Source organism: Mus pahari, chromosome 10 (genome assembly GCF_900095145.1).
Source record: "Mus pahari chromosome 10, PAHARI_EIJ_v1.1, whole genome shotgun sequence".
NCBI lineage: Eukaryota > Metazoa > Chordata > Mammalia > Rodentia > Muridae > Mus > Mus pahari.
Genome location: NC_034599.1, coordinates 25880203 through 25893897, shown reverse-complemented (window position 1 = coordinate 25893897; position 13695 = coordinate 25880203).

Genomic DNA, 13695 nt, shown 5'->3' with positions numbered 1-13695 from the left:
TCAATAGTAGTTAGGTCCTTCACGTGTGCGAGTACCTTCTTTCTTCTTTGTGACTATTTTATTGGAGCGCCTGGCTCCTTCTTTCTCTTTAGATGGTAGTGGCTATAACCAGGCTAGGGAAAACTAAGTGTTGCTTATGTTTTCATTTGGGAAATCTCTGGAAATTGCGGCTACTACTGTTGTAAAACAGAAGAACTACTTTGGAGACGGACACTGAACTGGACTTCATCTTTGCCCCATTTCATCAACAACTACTACTACAACTACAACTACAACCACACAGCAATTGTGGTCTGGCAAACTATCCCGGGAGCCAGCCTGGCTGCTAGGTAGACCTGCTGGATTCCTCCTTGTGCCCCTGTGGTAACTTCCAGGGAAGTGCCTGCCATTCGCAATGCAACCACAAGGTGTCATCCGTACCTCAGTTATGCTTAACCCAAGCCTCGCAGGGATGGTGGATGACTTGCAGAGAAGACTCTGAGAAGCTGGGCTGGTGAAGTCCATACAGCAAAACAAACTCTATCCCAGCCCACCAAGGAAAATCCCAAACGGGCCGATTTTGGAGTTCCTACATTACCATCTTGAGCCTCAAAGAATATAATTGCCAAAAGGCTTGACAAACTGCGGTGCACGGACTAAGACTGCTTTTGTATATTCCACGTGCTAAATAAAAATGTTTTACATATTTTAAATGGTAAATGTAAAAAAAATAAACGATTACTATTTCACGATCTTGAAAATGCCATGAAATTAAAACTCCAGCGTTCGTAGTAGAGTTTACTGGCAAGAGACATTCACGGACCCTTTGGCTGCATTTGAGCTATACAGGATATGACTGAACGAGCTTAGAATATTCACTATCTGGATTTTTCTATAGTTGGCTGAATGTAAAACAGTATTAGTTTGAATTTCTTAAATTTGGAGTGGGATGAGATGCCACATACAGGATTCTTAGCAAGTAAGAATCTCAAAATAATTTTTTGATATGAATATGAATGGGAAATTATTTGAAAAGTTAAGATATATTTGTTTTGTCTTTAAGTCCATATTTAACAGCTATTATTTAATTAGCATTTAAATAATTGCTTTTGTATTGGCTTATACTGTAGGCTTATTATACACTTTAAGTTGTTTTTTAGTTTTCCTAAAGTATGTTTAGATTTATTTATCTTATAGGCATAAGTGTTGTGTCCACATGTATGTATATGGACCACATGTGTGCCCATGGAGGTCAGAAGAAAGCTTCGGATCCCCTGGAACTGGAGGTAGTTGTGAGCTACCATATGGGTGCTGGGAATCAACCCGAGGACCTCTGGAAGAGCAGCCAATGCTTTTAACTGCTGGTGGTTCTCCCCACCCTCTTCATTTTTCTGAAAAATATTCATTTATTTATGCGTATGTCTGTGTGAGAGTATGTGCATCTGTGCATATTCTGCACATATGTAGAGGCCAGAAGAAGGCACTGGGTATCCCACCTTACCATGTGTCTTAGTCAGGGTTTCTATTCCTGCACAAACGTCATGACCAAGAAGCAAGTTGGGGAGGAAAGGGTTTATTCGGCTTACATTTCCATACTGCTGTTCATCACCAAAGGATTCAGGACTGGAATTCAAGCAGGTCAGGAAGCAGGAGCTGATGCAGAGGCCATGGAGGGATGTTCTTTACTGGCTTGCTTCCCCTGGCTTGCGCAGCTTGCTCTCTTATAGAACCCAAGACTACCAGCCCAGAGATGGCACCACCCACAAGGGGACCTCCCCCTTTGATCACTAATTGAGAAAAATGCCTTACAGCTGGATCTCATGGAGGCATTTCCCCAACTGAAGCTCCTTTCTCTGTGATAACTCCAGCTTGTGTCAAGTTGACACAAAATTAACCAGTACACCATGCTCTGCCAATTCTTTTGAGGCAGGGTCTCTCCCTGAGCCTGGGATTTGCTTTTTCTTGTCTAGGCTGGAAGCCAGAAAACCCCAGAGATATTCCTGTCTCCATCTCCCTTGGAACTGGTTAGGAGGGACATGGGGCTTGCATAGGTGCTCACAAGTATGCAGAAAGCTCTCTCAACTGGTGAAGAGTCTTCGAAGCTCTGAACCTTGCTTTGAATTAAATTATGCTATTTCTGTTTATCACTAGAAAGTTGCTAATTCTGATAGTCTCTAGGCTTCCAGATTCTTTCAAAACCGGGTCAACTAACCCACTTCCACTTGCATTTTGAAGAAGAGGGCAAATGCAGGTTTCAGTGATTTACCCAAAGTTGTGTAAAGGATGGTGGCTTTCCAGCCATAAATGCTATGGTACCTTCTACAGGAAGATAGAGACTGCATTGCCCCAGAGGTTCCTTTGTAATTTGTGCTCTTCCCTTAACACCAAGTATCAACTGTGGCTGAGGCTTTGTCTTCCATGCTCGTTTTCGTCGACTTGGTCTCATTTGCTCTTCAATAGTGATAGCTGCCATCTTTTGAGTGCTTGCTGTTGCTAAACACTGACTTGATGAGGGAATTGCACAGGTGATGTGCAGGCTGGGGGTGCTGATGTAAATACAGCGCTTAGGGTTCTGTGGATAACTATGGCCACAATGAGAATAGTCACGTGGCTGCATGTGACCAGAAGGTGGCGCTGCTGGAACTTGGTATTTCTAGAAGCAGCTATGATGTCATGAAAGAATATAAAGAGCATTCCTTCTTAATTTTACAGATCAGAAGGCTGAATGCTCACCAGATTCCTGGCAGCCATTCAGGGAAGGAGGTAAACTGCCCGTCTTAGTTAAGGGAACCTGTGTGCTTTTTCTCTGCTAACCTTTCTTCACCTGTGGTCTTCATTAAGACCAGCGCCTCTCAACTCAAGGGAAGCAGCAAGAGCTAAGATGTTTTCAGTGCCTGAGACCACCTCGGACTCAAGAATGCCTTGGCCCCTGTACACCCACTTAGTTCACTTAGTTACTAATGTAAGGCAATACAGTTCCCTAAAGTGCCACTATTTATTGCAACCACCAGATGGGAGTCTTGTTACATTTACCTTTTTGTAGCTGCTTAGGGTCTGCAACCTTCTTAAACAATGGTCTCATCTCCATATAGCCATTTAAATTCTCTCTCTCTCTCTCTCTCTCTCTCTCTCTCTCTCTCTCTCTCTCTCTCTCCTGACTGTGTACTCATTCAGCCTTGTTTTGAAAGGACAGGGGGATGAATGGAAGGAGCTCAGTACTTCAGGCTAGAGAATGATTTTTCAGACAGCGTAAGGTGCTTACTCAAGATAATCAAGGGAACTGAGGGAAAAGCTACTATATTTATGAATATATTTACTGAGGAAAAAGCTATTATATTTATGAATATATTTACTCTAAGTTAGAATGTGAAGTGCCATGACACAAGTGACGGTGTATAAATCACCACCACCATCCCTACCACCACCACTGTCACCATCATCATCATCATCACCGCCACTACCACCACCATCACGGTTACCCATCTGGCCTGGGAGAACAGTTGTAAAACATCTGGAATAAATCTCACCACCTTTCCACCCAACTCTCAAGCCCAGAGTTGCCTGGAGTTCTCATCTGACCTTCTGCTTTGAGGACCATCAGAGAAGCGGTCAGTCAGGGACACTTAGGCTTGAGAGCAACAACCACCAGGGATGTTCAAGTTGTAAGAGAGCGGAGAAGAGAGACCCAAGAGAAATAGACAATGAAAGGCTTTCAGGCCCTGTCAGTGCAGCATGGGAGAGTCCAGGGCCACATGCAGTGTCTCGGCAGCTGGGCTGCCTATTGCTGCTTGCTTCTGGGCAGAACTCTGTAATTTCAATAAGTCGGTGGAAGTATTCAAACAATAACAAGAGATACATGTAAGAACGTTCAAAAAGAGGATTTCTGAAGTGGATAGGAGATGATATTGTAAGACTTACCTGTTGGAATTATCAGATATTGTTGAATAGTGGGACATCCTTTTGATTCTGGGTAGGAAAATCTAGTTTTTATTATTTAGTTTTATTATTTGAGACATCATGCTTATTGAAAAATCTTTCACCTGTCCACCAGTCTTCCTTATGTTGCAGGGTTTATATTTTCCCCTAAGTGTTTTTCCAGGCAGCCAAGTCTGTTTGGGTCTCATCCTGCTTGTTGTCATTAAAGAATTTTGAAGAGAGGCGTCGTATAGGGGGATAGGACCTAAGAGGTACCCCTTCTCACAGTCATCTGGCCGGAGTCACGTGGTTGATGGGAGATTAGGGCTGGACCTTGGGTTCTCAATGCAGGTTGTTTCCCTGTCACATCTGTGCATAGCGTGACCAAGAATCCATATCTGTCCATTGACAGGGCTGCCAACAGAACCTGGCTCACCAGAGTGCAGGGGCGGTACTGATATATTTCAGCTTTCTTCTTAGCATAGTGGATTGTGCGCCTTCATTCTGACCATTTCCTTTTATGATCGTCTTCTCTTAAAAATGAGACAGTTTTCATTTTCTAATTTTATGTGCATGTGTGCGCATGCCTGTGTGCATTTATGTGCGCCATATGCATACAGGTTCTCGAAGAGGCCATAGGAGGTTGGCTACCCTGGAAAGTTACAGGTAGCTGTGAGTCTTTTAATATGGTGCTGACAAATGAACCCGGATCTTGTACAAGAACAGTAAGTGTTGTTAACTTCGGAGCCATCTCTCTAGCCCTTTATACTTTCTTTCATTAAAAGAACCTTCCGGCACAGAAGAATTTGAAGTCTTCTGATTTTAGTCATAATCACGGACTACAAAGGACTGCCGTGGTTTATGTGAACTCACGGAGAACATGAGGCTGCCTTTTGTTTGTCTTAAAGATGATTGGGAAAGGAGCCAGGCCTGAGGACACAGAAAGAGCACAGGGTTATCCAGCCTCAAGAAGTAGAGGAGGAAGGAGGAGGGAGAGCCAGATGTGGCTTCTTGACTAATCAGTACAAAGACTTAAATAATATTGAAGTTTCAAATGTTGACGACTTTTCTTGGATTATTACATTATGTGTGTGTATAGTTCTCACTTATACTCAACCCACCTGTCTAACATCCATTGACACACACACACACACACACACACACACACACACACACACACACACACGAGTGGTGATAGGAGACAAGGCTCACTTTCCCGGCTCCCATTTCATTCTCCTCTCTTCTCCTTGACTTTATCCACGTTCTTCTTCTTTCTGCATTTTGTTCCTTTCTGCCTTCCCTCTCCCAGCATCTCCCCACCGGTATCTTCACTTTTAATCATTTCATAAATCTGCTGTGCGCAGGAACTGGTCCTAGACATCGGGACAAAGAAATGCGAAAAGGTATTCCTGCTGTTCTGAATTGTCTGTTTCATCAAGATGGCCCCTGGTCTGTCTTGAAACACTCAAGTAACTGTCAGATGACATGACAGGTGCAAGAGAGAAGCTGCAGGGAAAAGCCCGGTGCAGAGAATGAGAGCTGAGTGAACGCTGCCAGTGGACGAAATCACTAAGTTATTTGAGCCCAGAAATAGCCATGTTTTGATGGGAAGAGAGCAAGTTGTGAAAGACTCCATCTGCGTGTTTTTTCCTTTCTTCTTAACTTTAATGAATGGATAGTTTATTAAAGTTAAGAAGAAAGGAAAAAACACGCACTAGAAGGAGAAGATTCTTTTAGAAATGCTCAGCTGCAGGCATGTAGACGCTCTCGAAACCACAGACGTTAAAGAACTAGGTGGGCCTGATGAGAGGAGGCAATTAGCTGGATCTATTGTAGCAAGCCTGCAATCCCAGCATTAGGGAGGCAGAGGCAGGAGGGTTGCAAGTTTGAGGTTAGGCGGTACTATGTAGGAAGATCCCGATTAAAAAAACAAAGGGCTGGAAATGCAACTCTGTGGTAGAGCACTTGCCTGTCACGTCCGGAGGCTCTGAGTTAAATCCTCAGCACTAGAAACAGAAAGCAGCTTCACAGGCCCGCAGTGCAAGAGACTCCTGAGGAACGTTGCTGGAGAAGTTGGGAGAGGGGGGACGAGCAGCATGTGAAAAGTCTGGGTCTGCATACTGTGAACTCTCTTCCGGATGGCAATCTAGATGCACTGAGGGCTTTAAAGCAGGGGAATGGCATGGCTACACTGCACTAGTTGGTGATCCTCACAAAGACCCTCAGCTGGCTGAGGTGCAGAGAATGGGAGAGACTGTGGAATTCTCAGCCCTAAATGACATATCTGCCTCATGTCCCCACCTTCCAAATCCCAATGGTTTTTGTGAAAGGATGGGTGGGAAGACTGTAGGAGCCAGAGGTGGTGGGTGACTAAAAGAAAAGTGTCCTCCAGACAGTACAAGTAGCTGCACATGTGAACCTGCCACAGATATGACACTGTATACAAGCCCTGTGCAAAGTCAAGCCAGAACGAATCCCAGCAAGGAGAGGGAGAGCGGCATGGATGTTTTGCATGCATGTACGTCTGTACACAGTATGTGTGCCTGGTGCCTGTGGCGACCAGACCTTCCCCGGGAACTGGGGTTACAGGTGGTTGTGAGCTGTCACATGGGTGCTAGAAATCGAACCTGGGACCTCTGGAAGGGCAACCTGAGCTCTTCACGGCTGATCCATTTCCCCAGTCCTGGTTTTCAGCCCCTTGATTTCCGGTATCTTTGAAGGTGAGAGGATCCACCCCCACAGGACTCATTCATCTGGGGTTGTGGGTACTCAGTAGTAAACTCCATCTCCACGCCTGGCTTGTGCTTTCACCTCAGCCCTCCATGAGGCGTGTGCCCGTGCTTTGCTCACTTCCCCCACCCCCCATCTGCAGTGAAATGGAGAGACATGAAGCTGGGGGGAAGGCGACGTGTATCCACTAGGTTAGTGCCAAAGAGAGAACGCCTGAGAGATGAGCATCCTCCCGTACAGTTCATAATGAACTGCCTGACAAAAGATGTGAGGGCAGACACTGACTTACTGCAAGCCTCCCATCACAACCCTACTGGTGTCAGGAAAAGGCTGGAGGGATGGAAGGTGGTCAGCAGGTGGGCTTAGCTACGGCTCTGCGTGTCTCGCTTCTGCTGGTCTTCATTGGTGAGAATCGTGTGTCTCAGTGTTGTGTACAGCCTGTGTGCTGACAGCGACTCTCCCAAGGAGGGCCTTTCTTTCTTCTTCCCTCTCAAAGACTGTCCTTTCTGAGTCCTATCTGAGGCTCTACCATCAGAGCTTGGCTTTGAGAAATGATTTGATTTGTACTGTAAATAAATACATACCGAGGGGAGCCATTTTCGAGCTGTTATGACTTTCCCATCAGTGTGAATGAAATGCTGGCAACACGGTTTTGAGAAAAGGGAGCGAAGACGCAGGGGAAGAGTGAGAGAGCCACAGAAAGCATAGCAGTGTGGGGGAGAGGGGCAGCAGGTGAATGTGTGCACAGAGGGAGGCAGGCAGGCTCTGAGGAGTCAGGAGTGGTGGGAATGAAGTGTTGGCCGCCTCTGGGTTTGCACAGGCTATGTATGCCTTACTCTCTAATTTTACCTAAATGGAGAGAGCAAGAATCCACAGCTCATCCCAGTTCTTCTTGGCAGAACAAATAAACTTCCAACTCCTGAAGTGAGAGCTGTTTCATACTTTCTAATTATGAGTCCCAAATGGTGCTACTCACTCTGCCGATCCGATGTGTCTGTGCTTGTGATAATAAGAATATTGTCTCTGAGGAATAGACTAAGGAACTCAAGACTCCAGGAGACTGGAGCATGTAGCTAGTGCCTCCAAATGAAGTGGCATCAGACCGAGCTACCTGGGCCCTGGGTTGCGGACCTCTGCTGAACTGTGATCGGCCTGCTCTCTGCTCTTTCTCCGCCGTGGGAGGACCGGCTCACTGCGCTTGGGCTGTGCACAAACATTTAACATGTTCAAACATCTAATCAATTAGTCTTCCATTGGAGAAAAGTTTTTTTTTTTTTCTACTTTCTTGGGCATGGACAGGGCTGGCTATCCTTCTAAGTCAAAGAATGGGCTTCTGAGGGGCTACAAGGTCCCAAAGCTATGGGTAACATCTATGTGGGTACATTTGGGTGTCCTTTCAGGGGGAGGCTCCTCATTGTTTATGATGCTTTCTGAGCTTCCCAAATCATTAAGAATCTTTGCACTGGAGCCCTGGTGATTCATGTTGATTTCTGTAAGTTGAGTCCTCTCAGTGGTGTGGTACAGAGAGGGAAATTAAATTAAATACCATGGAAAATATTCTCTTGGACTCCAAGTTGAACAGCGCCATTCTATTCTGAGGGTTCACTATAGATTTTTGTAGAAGCTCCAAAGAAGGCAGACTAAGCCACTTTCGACGTTTGTGTTAACTATTGAGCCAGGCAACTCATTGGATCCGGAGTTATTCCCTGTAAGCCAACTTGTATGTGTTTAAGGAGTGTGTGACTGGAAGGAAGATGCAGAGCTGCCCATAGATGGATACTGAAGGGAGCGAACATGAAAACACGAGGGTTGAGGAGTCCCTGTGTAGATCTTAAAGCAAAATACGTGCCTTGGCTCTAATTCTGCTACTCCTTAATGACGGATTTGTGTCCGCCATTCAAATCCTATGACTCTTTATTTTTTGCTTAAATTCTTTGCTATTTAAAACACTTTCTATGATTGTTTATTATTAATGAACGTGTTCATATGTGATGTGTGCATGCACTTTGATATGTGTGTATGAGAGAGAGAGAGAGAGAGAGAGAGAGAGAGAGAGAGAGAGAGAGAGAGAGAGAGAACACACATGTGTGTGCGCTATGGTATGCCTGTGGAGGTCAGGGAACAACTTTCAGGAGTGATTTTCTCCTTCTGCTACGGCTCTGGGATGGAACTTAGGTCATTAGACTTGCTTAGAAATTTCCTTATCTACTGGGTCATCTTGCTTTCCCAAGACTAAGTTTATCTTACCCAAAGGAGAGGTATTAATGACTCCTGCCAGTCCTCTCCACAAAGTATTTATAAAGGTAAAGTGAGAAAATATGTATGAATTCTAATTGTATAGAATTTTGCATGTTCCTGGTGTTTTGCTAGAAAGAAAGATGGGTTGGTGGACGAAACTAATTTACTTCTGGAGAATGATGAAAATTTAAGGGTTTTCTTTAATTTTAAACAATTTCATATGTGTATCTAATATAGCTTGGTTGTATCCATTCTGATTTCCCCTTCCCACTCCCCAGTATGTTGCTCTCCTACCACCTTGTCCTCTGGAATGGTGAACTTTATCTTGGAGCTTCCTCTAATGTCTAGAGGTTGTCCTTCATTATTATCCAGATGGGGCCTGAGGCTTGAGGTCAATCTCAAAGGTTCGGTTGTGGATAGAGGTTGGAAGAAAAGAGTATAGTGGATGAGCAGAGGAGACAGGAGTTTGTAGAGCAGGGCAGTTGGATTGTCTTTGAAGTCTTTAGGTAGGAGTTGAGAGCTTATATTTCAGTTCATCTCTACTGAAAGCATCCAGCCAGCTGAAAGTCAAAGGTGTGTCTATGTGTTGAACAGACAAGAAGTCCAAAGTAATTGACATTGGGGTGTGTACACGTAACACTATAAAATAAATGCCTGAGTTGGGGAGCCTGAGCTACAGGGGTGGTGGCTGGTATTTAAGACTATATGAGTGGAATTTAGGACAGAAGGAGGACATAGTCAGGAATTACTTGCTGAGTTTGCGTAAGCCAAAGCAAAAACCTTTGTCCTGATCTAGTTTTCAAAAGAACTAGTACTGAAAGTGCCAGAGGACCTTCTACTTAAGCTCTTAAACCCAGAGAAAAGAACAGGAGTGGGTGGCTCGGAGGGAAAATAGAGTTAAACATTTCCTTGAGCAATGAAGAATGGACCCAGGCCCAGAGCTATAATTCATAGGGACTGAGATGAACCTCCACATCTGGAAGGAGAGTAATGGAGGGCCCAAGCAGTTGTAGAAGCCAGTGGGAGGTCTCAGCTCCAGGGTTTAACATTCCCTCGGCCCTCCAAGGTATTCTTCAACAAGGCTGGGCTAATCTCCATCCTGTTTATTTTGTGTTTTTCTCTTTGGTGTAGATTCCATGATGAACGGAAGACTGCCTGGTGACTTTTAGGGATCTTTGACAAAGACATAAAGATACAAGGAAATGAACTGATAAGTTTATGAATCCACTTCTATGTTGTGGCGTCAAGCATGGTCTAAATCGCAACTTGGTGAGCCAATGACTTATGGTCTCCAATCTGAGAAATCAAAATGCTTCCAATCATTTTCCAGAAATCTCGTCGAGCCAGCACAGTGCTTGCTCCCCTCCTCTCCATGGCATGCTCCTCGGTTCATCTTGGTAGCTTGGGAAGGGCTCCCAGGATGCCCAAGGCTAGCACAGTCATCTTTGGTATTCATGTTAGAACATCACCAGTCTAGCCTCTGACAGGAGGAAAATATAACCCGTTTGTGGCTGCATCTGGTCTCAGTGCTTCTCATATGAATGGATCTCCCTGGAACCTCCTGAACACACCGGTCCCAGCCACGCAGTCAGCCCCTGTGCCGGGGACCGTCATGGAGACTGACATAGAAGGAAAAGGAGCCACGATTTTGATGATTTTCCAGGCCAGGATGGCTGTAGCCCTATCTTAGGACATGGTTCGATGGAATTAGAAGAGGCCAAGTGAATAGAACCTCTCTGTGTGAGTTTAAGACGGGAGGGGCTTCAGTCATCCATAGATGGACATAGGAGAGATGAAGAGGATATTCTCTGCAGAAGAAATGGCTCCCATAGAGATACTCACGTGGGAAGTGGTACATGAAGCAGCCAAGCTGCTCGTTGGTTAGGTTGGTTGAACAGGTGTTAAGGTAGTGTGAGGAGAGGTGAGTTCATGAGCTGGGTAAGGCAGCTGGTTGGCCGGCTTTATACAAACCAATTTACTCATTTGCACTTGCGATGTCTCAACCCTGAAATGAAGGTTGTGGTTAAGGTAATGAGGCAGCAGACTCCAGATTGCATTGGAGAGGTGGGGGAAGGGGCGTGGAGATTTGCAAAAGCAGTGTACTGGGGACTCTACATCATGGGGCAGGTTTACTCCACCTTGTAGGTAAAACCGCTTGTCAATTATATAGAAGTGGCTCACTAAGCTGAGCATAGAGTAGGTTCGTTTAATCATTCAGTCAGTATTTACAGAGAGCCTGGTGGGCTCAGGAGTACGCCAGGTCCTGAGGAATAGACTAGTGAGACACATGAGGTTGCTCTCTCATAGAGGTACACGTGCGTGTGCGTGTGCATCTGTAAATAACAGAGTGAAGATTCAGGGTCAAAGTGGATAGAGGTGTCTACACTGGCCTGTTGCCTGAGAGTCAGCCTCAGACCCCACAAGGTGGCAGGGAGAGAACAGATTCCTGCTGAGTGTTTTCTGACCTCCGGCATGTCTGCCTTGCAGTCACACATACAAACACACATGTGTACACTTACAAATAAATGCAATAGGAAATTTCATTTCTAAAAACAGAGATAAATGCTAGACTCTGAACCAAGGATGCCATCATAGCCACATGGTGACACTTAGGTTGGGTGGTTTGGAGACAGCCCTGGGAGGAGCTGAGACTTCAAGGGTAAAGACCAGAGTGAGGTGTTTGCTTACAAGTGACAACACAGTTAGGCTCCTGATCTCTCTCTTGGTGTGTGTGTGTGTGTGTGTGTGTGTGTGTGTGTGTGTGTGTTATCTTTTACCTTCCAAGGATAATTATGTCATAGAGGACCCAGAGAAGCAAGAGGGTGGTACCTGTGAGGTCGTAGCATGGGAACTGGGCAACTGAAGCCACAAGGGAGTCCCTTGCAGAGCTGGGGAGGATGTTTCCGTAAGCTTTCTTCCCTTGCGTGTTGGGAATATGGAGAAGTTCAGAAGGCTGTGATGCCAACTGAAGGACTTAGGAAAGCTTGGAAGTAGCGATGATGGGGATGATGATGATGGTGGTGGTGACGATGATGATGGCGATTGCAGGCAACATCTCTAGTACTAGTAGATAGTATTTTAGGAGGCAGTCTTTACATATTCTAAACACTGTTGTACCATTTGGGAGTACTAGTTATTCAATTTTCACAACTATTGGAGCCAAGGTATTATCCTTGACCCTCCCCCATTTTAACAATGGAGAAACTGAAGCATAGGAAAATATTGCAGTGTATCCAAGAATGTGCAGCTGGTATCTGGTGAAAGCTTTGTGAATCTGCTCCCCCCCCTCATCATACATGGAAAGAGTTCCATTGATTTCCTATCTATCTATCTATCTATCTATCTATCTATCTATCTATCTATCTATCTATCTATCTATCTACCTATCTATCTATCTATCTATCTATCTATCTATCTATCTATCTATCTATCTATTCACCTATGTATGTTTCATTTCGCTGATCCCTTGCCTTTACCCGTGTGACATTGCCATCTGTAGGCCTCAATCAAATAGCCATATTTACCTGATGTGGAAGTGTCTTTAGAGGTCAGTGCTTTTCAGTGAAGTCCTCTGGCAGAAGACACCTTACCTAGATCGATCCCTGCTCACTCGACAGACAAGGAAATCCGGACTCTGAGAATCCGATCAGTAATAAAAGCACTGTGGATTTCGAGGTCTCCTAGCTTCTACTCGTCTGTGCCTTCTACCCCCATGTCCCTCTAGAGCCTTGACTTCCTCACTAGAAACCCTTGGCAGAAGTGACTGAATAGAATTGTCCCCCAAACACTAAAAAAGATAGTGCACATACACTTTTGGCGCAGTGCTTAGCCCGTAGTAAGTGTGCAACCCATGCCAGCGTCTTTGAATAACTCCACGCGGTCAGGTCCCATGCTCACATATGAGCCCTTTGTGCTGTGACTGGGGAAGGGAGATTTGAAGTTCTTGGGAAGGGAGGAGTTTTCCTCTCCCTGGGCTTGCTGAATTAATTGACAGGCAGCGAGACCTCGTTCAAACCCATCAAAGTAAGACGTGGTTGGAAATCTTGTAGCTCGCCATCAAGACTGTTGGGTGTAGGAAAGGAACTGCTCGCTCTAAAGAAATGACTTTTCGTTGCTGAGTTGCTCTTAATTATAGGCCTTCTTTGAACACTCAGACGCAAGGCCTTTGTGAAGTATAATTCCCTTTTACGCACATTCTCCCCGTATGGCTACTTTCCCTTTCATTTATAGAGCATAAACACCCATCTCTTACTCGTTCACCATAATGAATTTCAGACCCTTTGTCTCAGTCAAGGAGGAGCCTCAGTAGGATTATGGGCATCCGTCTTCCTGTTGTAAGGCCCTGGAGGGCTGTCTAAGGTTCTTTATGGAGGGACGATAACAGGCTCTTCCGTGGTGGACCTGAGGAGCTTTCTCTTTCTGAGGACAATGGAACCTGTTTCCTTGAGCATCCACTTCTCCATATACAACTCAACCTTTTCTCAGCACCTTCTTTATCCTTAAAATAGTCAGACTTCCTTCTTTCCAATGTGAGCCAGGGCAATTTGTTTCTTCAAAGATTTTTCTGGTTATCAAGAAAGACTAGGCAGGAAAGCCCCCTTCTTCTATTGGGTTTCTTTTTCTGTTGGGGTGGAGAAGGAAATTCCGTAGACTTTTATTTTATTTTATGTACAGGACTGCTTTGCTGTATGTGTGTCTGGGCGTGCCTGTGCCTAAAGAGATTAGGATGTATCAGATCCTCATGTTCTGGAGTTATAGATTGCTGTGAGCCACTATGGGTGCTGGGAACTGAACCTGGGTTCTCCGCAAGAACAAGCTGGACCACTGAGATAT